Source organism: Mustela putorius, unplaced genomic scaffold, assembly GCF_011764305.1.
Source record: "Mustela putorius furo isolate JIRA1106 unplaced genomic scaffold, ASM1176430v1.1 tig00000224_pilon_pilon_pilon, whole genome shotgun sequence".
NCBI lineage: Eukaryota > Metazoa > Chordata > Mammalia > Carnivora > Mustelidae > Mustela > Mustela putorius.
Genome location: NW_025421321.1, coordinates 36,022 through 43,260, shown reverse-complemented (window position 1 = coordinate 43,260; position 7,239 = coordinate 36,022).

Sequence of the window (7,239 nt, the reverse complement as noted above, 5' to 3'; positions counted from 1 at the left end):
GACAAGATGTTTTCGCTAAGAAAATGTATAAGACTGTTGAGGTCAAGTGGGAGGAAACAGTCCGTTCGTTGGAGCATTGCTATCTTACTCTATCACAGCCACTAATAAAAATCTGACACGGGGTGAGTCAGAATTGTCTGTCGGAGATGAGTTAGATCTGGCTCATGTTCCTATAGACATGAAAGCCAGGAACTAAGAAGGAGGCTTTGAAAGCCTGGGTTGAGGAGGCGGTGTGGTTCACTGCGATGAGCTAAGTGCCCAGGGCCACCGGCAGACATGCAGGCCTGTGTCCTTCGTTTGTTCTGGGGTCCCTCTTGCACCATGTGGTGTGGCTGGTGGCTGGGAGCAGCACAGGACAGGACCCGGTGGCATCTTACCTCTCCCACCCTCCTGTGGGCTCCAGTTGGCTCCAGTAGGTCCCAGGGGACAGCCTGCCTTCCTTGCAAAGCCCAGTAGCACTGGGAACAGAAACTGGGACCAAAGAGTGAACACCCTGTTTGACAAACTGGACCAGCCACCTCTTCTTCAGATGCAGGGGGAGCCCTGGCATGCTGACTCCTCCATTCTCCCTTTCCCCTTTTCTCTCTTCCTCCCTCTTCCCTTCCACTCTCTCCTTCCCTGGTGGTGCCCTTTCCCAATGCCCACTTCATCCCTTTTCCTTTCTACATGCCTGTATTCTAGAGTTTCTTCTCTTTCCTGGCTCATGTTCTTCCCTTCATCTGAATCTCCTCTTTGGTCCCTTAGTCCCCGCTCTCTGCTCCACCTCCCCTTCCCTGGCCCCTGTTCAGCTCCATCCTGACTGCAGGCAGAGCTGGACTAACATGCTCACTTGCTAGCTCAGCCACCCTCCAGAGAAGTCACTCTTCGGTGGCCACCTTCCTGACCCCCTGGTCCCTTCTCCACTTGTTCAGATATTGCTATGAAATCTGAGGAGGACAGAGCGGGGCTGCCACAGAATCAGGCCAGAGGAGAAACCAAACCATGTGTCCACACTGTCCCCCAGCCCTGCTGCTCTGAGAGCTTTCGGAGTTCTCAACAGGGTTAGGATTTAGGGGCTTCTTCAGAACCCGGAGTGAAAACAACCATAGGTCAAAAGAAAAGCTATGGACCCCACACAAAATTAATAATCACAAATGAAAACTATGTTAACTCTGAAGTCCCAAAGTCGAAGAATTGCCTTGATCTGTCACTAGAAAACACCCAAGGCCTCACTCTCTGGGTTCTGGGTGCCCTGGGAATGACAGGAGGCTCTGACAAGCCTGTGCCAAAGGATGGGGGCTAGCCCGCCCGCTGGAGGGCGGTGGGGGTTACCTCCTGGAGCGCTGTCCCTGGCCCGACCCCTGGCGGACGAGGTGCAGCGCGGCGTCCCGGGTGTACCTGGTGCCCTGGGGTTCGTGGGAGGCTGGGCCCCGACACACACCCCCGCGCCCCGCGCCCCGCTAGTGGCCCATGTTTTCTGCTCAAGGTGAGGGCGAGGCGCGGTGTCACTTTACCTGTGAGCAGAGGGTCCTCCGGAAAAGCCTTGGGGCGGGGAGGGGCAGCAAGCGGCGGAAACGGGACAGCGCTGCCTTGAGGGCTAGGCTGGAGCGAGGGAGCGCAGGGGCGGCGAGTCCGGTGGGTCCTGCAGTCCTGACTGGGCCGCAGCACAGCACCCTGGCGCTGCTCGCCCCTCCTCCGCCAGCCCCTCCACCTCCTCCCAGACTCTCCACTGCGTCCTCCATGAGCTCACTTACCGCCTGGGGAATTAACAAAGCCCCTTCCCCTGGCCGCTCCTGCCCCGCCCCCGCCCCGCCCCCTCCATCCAGAGTCCTCCCCCAGCTCACTTCCGGCTTTGGAAATTAGCAAAGCCCCTTTTCTGCACCCCCCCCGCCCCCGCCCCCCTCCCACCTGAGGCCCAGGCCCGGGCTGGGGTGAGGGGCAAAGCCCAGGCGGGATGCGAGCATTGCCAGCGCGGGCTCTGGGCAGCATCCTAGCCTGGCTCCCGGAGCGGGTGTCCGAGCGCGGCCTGGCTGCAAAAAGATCATCAGTCCTAAACGCGGGCTGCACTCTTGGGTCAGTTTGCTGGCTTCCAGATTGCGCCCAAAGCCAGGAACCAGCTTCCCCAGCACAGGCCTGGGCTGAGATGCCTGCCAGGCATCTCTCTGAGCAGTCTCCTTGTCTCCAGGCAGGTGTGGCACTTGGACCTGGATGTTTGGGTTTTTTGTTTGTTTTTTGGGTCATTGGTTATTACATGACCTCCAGGGTAGGTGCTCCACAAAGGGAGTGAAAACAGGACGCCTGATATATAGGCATATGGCCATTCTAGAAAAATAGCTTGGGGTTCTCTTGGAAACAGGGCATTGGTCCTTGCACTATGGTTTAATAGAAAAGGGATTATGCACCAAGTTACTTAAATGAGCATAGGTTGAAATCGTTTACTGAGAGTAAATATTTTAAATAGTTATATTTTAACTAAATCTATTATCGTCATAAATCTATTACACGAAGGTTACAGGCAATTTAAATGCAAGAGCACTCTCTTCAGGGTTTTAAATAATCCGTGTCTGTCTTGGCACATGAGAATGCAAAGATAGGAAATGGTTTGTAAAAGATCATATAATAGCTTTTACTAATTCTATTTATTTGACAGACAGAGATCACAAGTAGGCAGAGAGGCAGGCAGAGAGAAAGATGGGGAAGCAGGCTCCCCGCCAAGCAGAGAGCCTGATGAAGGGCTGGATCCCAGGACCCTGAGATCATGACCTAAGCCCAAGGCAGAGGCTTAACGCGCAGAGCCACCCAGGTGCCCCCAGATGAAATACATTTCTGACTTAGAAACTTCAGATAGAATTTTTTTGTCCATGATGACAATTGAAGAAAATGTGTCATCCCTAAACCTAACCTTAACCCCTAACAACGCTGAAACCTAAGCTGACCTTAAAGCCCAAACTAGAACCCTGAATCCCAAACCTGAAATGGAACCCAAAGCCTGTACATGAGCCCTGGATCCAAGCCCTGAACCATGAACCCAAACCCTAAACCAGACCTCCAAGTCATGAACCATGAACCCAAATCTCAGCATGAAGCCAAACCCCAAATTTGACCTTGAACTTTATCCCATAAGCCCTGAGTCTTAAAGCCTAAATCATAAACTTAAAGCCCTAAACTATAACTCTGTTCCCTTGTCCTTCACTCTAAATCCTCACCCTAACACTAAACCCAAAGCCTGATCTAGAATTCTGACTAAAACCTGAACCTGAACCCAAATTCAAACCCTTCACCACACTTTGCTTATGCACTTGCCATTGATGGATATTTGCAGTTTCTACCTTTTGATTCTTGTGAACATTGTTTGGGTTGGGGGCTAGGGTTAGGGTCTTGGATTAGGGTAGGGTCCAGGCTTGAGACCAAGTTGAGGTCAGAGTGTGGGTCTGCATCAGGGCCATGTTCAGTGCCACTGTTTGGGTCAAGGACTGTTGTAATTCCACATTGTTTCCAATTCATTGTTCCTTAGCTGTTTGTGGGGAAGTTGGGGGGTATTGGGCTCCATGCATCTTGAATTTCCAGAATGAAATGGCTTCAGCTGGACCCCTGGAGGGAGCAGGACCTTCCACTGAAGGGTGAGCTCCCACAGTCCTGCACTGCCTTCCACCGCCTGCAGAGGGCGCCAGACTGCAGCTCCCGCCCTGAGCCCAGGCTGCCCAGCCACAGCTGGGACCAGAGCCCCGCCTCTTCAGGACCCACTGTGGAGACTTCTGGAGAATGTGGGGCGCCTCCCACCCTGACAGGACAAGCTGAGGAGGGTGTGGCTCTGCAGCCACACTGACCGGACCCGTTGTGGAGGACGCGCCCACACTGGCAGCAGTCCAACCTCCTAAGGACCAGACGCTGGAGGAGGTGAGGAGAAGCCCCCTGAGTGGACTGTCAAGGGGTTTGTGGTCTCAGGACCCCACAGAGGAAGGGCGCCCTGTGTAGACACTGGGGCTTCCGTCGTTTTGTGTGAGGAGACGTGGCCTCCTGCTGTGCTGTGCGCGGGGCTGTGGGGTCCCCAGTTTCTGGGCTCCGGTGCTCCTTGGTCCTCGTCTGTGTTTGTGTGCTCGCGGATTTGGTTCCTGGGGCTCCTCAGATGGTCTGCAGTCAGGGAGCGTCCGCCTACTTCGCTGCTTGTGCTCCCCCCACCTCCGCCCTGCGGGGTCCTTCCCGTGTCCACACCCACTCCAGGCTTGTGCCGAGTCCGGAAATTCAGGAGCCAGAGTGAGGACTCTGTAGACGGTTTTGGGGAGAGTAGGTATTTTCCCAGTGTGGGTTCTTCCCTGAGCACAGTGCCTCCCCATCTCCGTGTGTCCCCCTCCGTGTCTGTCGTCATTGTTGCAGGGCTGTCAGAGGACAGGTCTGTCACCTTCTTGGTTCAGGGGCCTCCCGGGTATCTTGCTGTCTTGGATGCAGGTGTAAATGAGATCGTTCTCCGTAGTCTCTTTCTGATGGTTCCTTCCGAGCACGTAGGAGTGCCACTAATTTGTGCATATTGATTTTGTTCCTTGCAAGTTCTTGAATTTATTAGTTGGATTTGCCTTAAACTCCATCTGCCAGTTATTTGACCAGCAGCATGGGTTTATTTGGGAAGAGCAGAGAATGGCAGTCTGGGCTGAGCAAGCTATGGTCCCATCACAGGCAAGTGCGAGAAACAAAGGAGAGGAACATTATTTCATGGAGGAGGAAGAAGTTGGGAAGGGTGCTTGAAGGAAAGTCCCCTGGAGAAAGGCAGGGTGATGGAGAATTCTCACCAGCTGAGCTGCAAAGCTCCTAGAAAAAGTCAGGAGATGAACCTCCGGCTTCCCCTGTGCTGCCTGGAATTGGTGAGTCTCTCCTGTGGGGGATTACAATGTGGGGTCTGTAATGGGCACTGAGGACCAGGCGCCCCCTTCCAGCCTCCCCTTCTGGCATCCCCAGTCCACTTTACTGGGGCCTCCCTTCCTGCTTTTGCAAAGTTCTAACCAGCTTGTGGTGGAACGTTGTCCCACTCTCATTAGCTGTAGAAGTCATGCGATGTTTGTGATGTGAGGGTGGCAGTACTCTCTGACCTTTTGTTACAATATGTCTTTGAAAGCCAGTGTTTATTCTGCTTTTACAGCATTTCTCCATTTGAACTGGCCACCTTTTAAGTGGTCATTAGCCACATGTGGCTACTAGCCATGGGACTTAGACAGCAGAGGTTTGGAAAGTCCGCACATTCTTCCACTCAAAGGATATTGTGAGTTATGCTACATCTTTTTTTTAAGTGTCTTTTTTAGATATTTAAATTCAATTAACCATTAGATAGTACATCATTGGTTTCAGAGAATTTAGTAACTCATCAGTTGTGGATAACCCTGGGTGCTCATCACATCACGTGTCCTCCTTAATGTTTATCACCCAGTTACTCCAAGTCTCCCACTCCCCTCCCCCCCCAGCAACTCTCAGTTTGTTTCCTATAGTTAAAGGTGCCTCATGGTTTGTCTCCCTTTCTGATGACTCCCATTCATATTGCCCTCCCTTCCCTGTGAACCTCTCTACTACATCTTAATCTCAACAGTCAAGCAGTGGTAGTAATTCAGTCATGGAGTCATGCATATTCTAAATCTGATGAGGTGGATTCCTATACTGCCTTTGTCTCTGCTAGAGCGCTTACATTTGTTATATTATTGCTGCTGTGTTCATGTTTCTCATTCACTGAATGTCTGATAAAAGAATTAGTAAAATGTGTGACTGCAGAAAATACAATGGTCATGGATGATGAAGATTTTCTCCTTGACCAGACTGGAGTCAAGTTCCTCTGAGTCCTCTTTCTGTCCAGCCTTGACCTCAGGCTCCGCCCACTTAGCCCAGTTTTAGCAAGAAACCTGCTTAGTCAATTTTTCAGCAATCTCCTATCCTACTCTTGATATCTGATCAAATTCCTTATCTCTCACCCCTGGTATCTTACCAGTCTATTTTTTTTTTTAAGATTTATTTATTTTGACAGAGAGAGAGAGCCTGAGCAGGGGGAATTGCAGAGGGAGAGAGAGAACCAGACTCCCCACTGAGCAGCAAGCCCAATGCCAGGCTTGATCCTGGGATCAGATCATGACCTAAGCCAAAGCCAGAGATTTAACCAACTAAGCCACCCAGGTGCTTCAGTATCTATAACGCTTAATATCTGATCAAATCCCTTATTCCCAGGGCACCTGGTTGGTGCAGCTGGTTGAACGTTTGACTCTTGGTTTCTGCTCTGGTCATGATCTCACGGTCCTGAGATTAAGCCTCACCTCAGGCTCTATGCTCAGTGAAGAGTCTGATTAAAAATTATCTTTGCCTCTCCCTCTACCCCTACCCCTGCTCCCTCTCTCTAAAATGTATTAATAAGTCTTTTTAAAAATTCCTTATCCCCTGATCTCAATAGTTTATGACCCTAGCCTTCCTTCAACAATATTACTGTCCAGATGGTTTAGCCAGAATCCCTTCATCCTTACCCTTGATGTTCCATCTTAATTTTACATTCAGTGACCCCCATCATGCTCTTTAGCTGTAAATCTCCATTTGTCTGAGCTGAGCCAGATTTCTCTCCCATACTATAAAATAAAATACCATCGTAGTAGCATCCCTTGAATAAAATCTTCCTTACTGTCTTTAATGGGTCTCACAGTCAGGAGGGTGCTAATGGAGTACCACGACAAAAGGCCTAACTTCCTATAATGGACATTTCCTTGGTTTACCTGACAAATATTCTTTCTCTCTTCTGAGGAAAATTTCCAGTTCTCTGTATAACTGCCAACTGGCCCAGGGTTGGACAAGTGAGTCAGATGAGACCAAAATGAAAATTCTGTTGAGACACTGGACCTTGAGGATTCAAGCCAAGGACAAAAAAGTGTTGGTACTCCATTATTCTGATGGTCCATTAACTCTTGCTTTTTTGATTCCTGTGTCTATCACTGCCCCTGCCTTTTTGAAGATAATGACCATTCATCTGAGTACACGGTTCACAGAATCCCTTTGCAGTGGCCCATGCGGGCCAAGGTAGTAGAGCATAATAGATTTCTGTAAGTTTTTAAAAAATGTCTTTGTCCCTGTTGCCCATGGCCATTAAAGACAAAAGGTCGGGGGTAGGGGGATACTGGAAAAGGTGAAGTTCTAGTTACTCACTGATTTTTTGATTGGTAGAGAGAAAGCAACACCTACATACAGGGCCAGTGGGTGAGTGGAGGAAACATCTTTGGCTCTAGGAGGAATGGGGGAAGGAGAAAT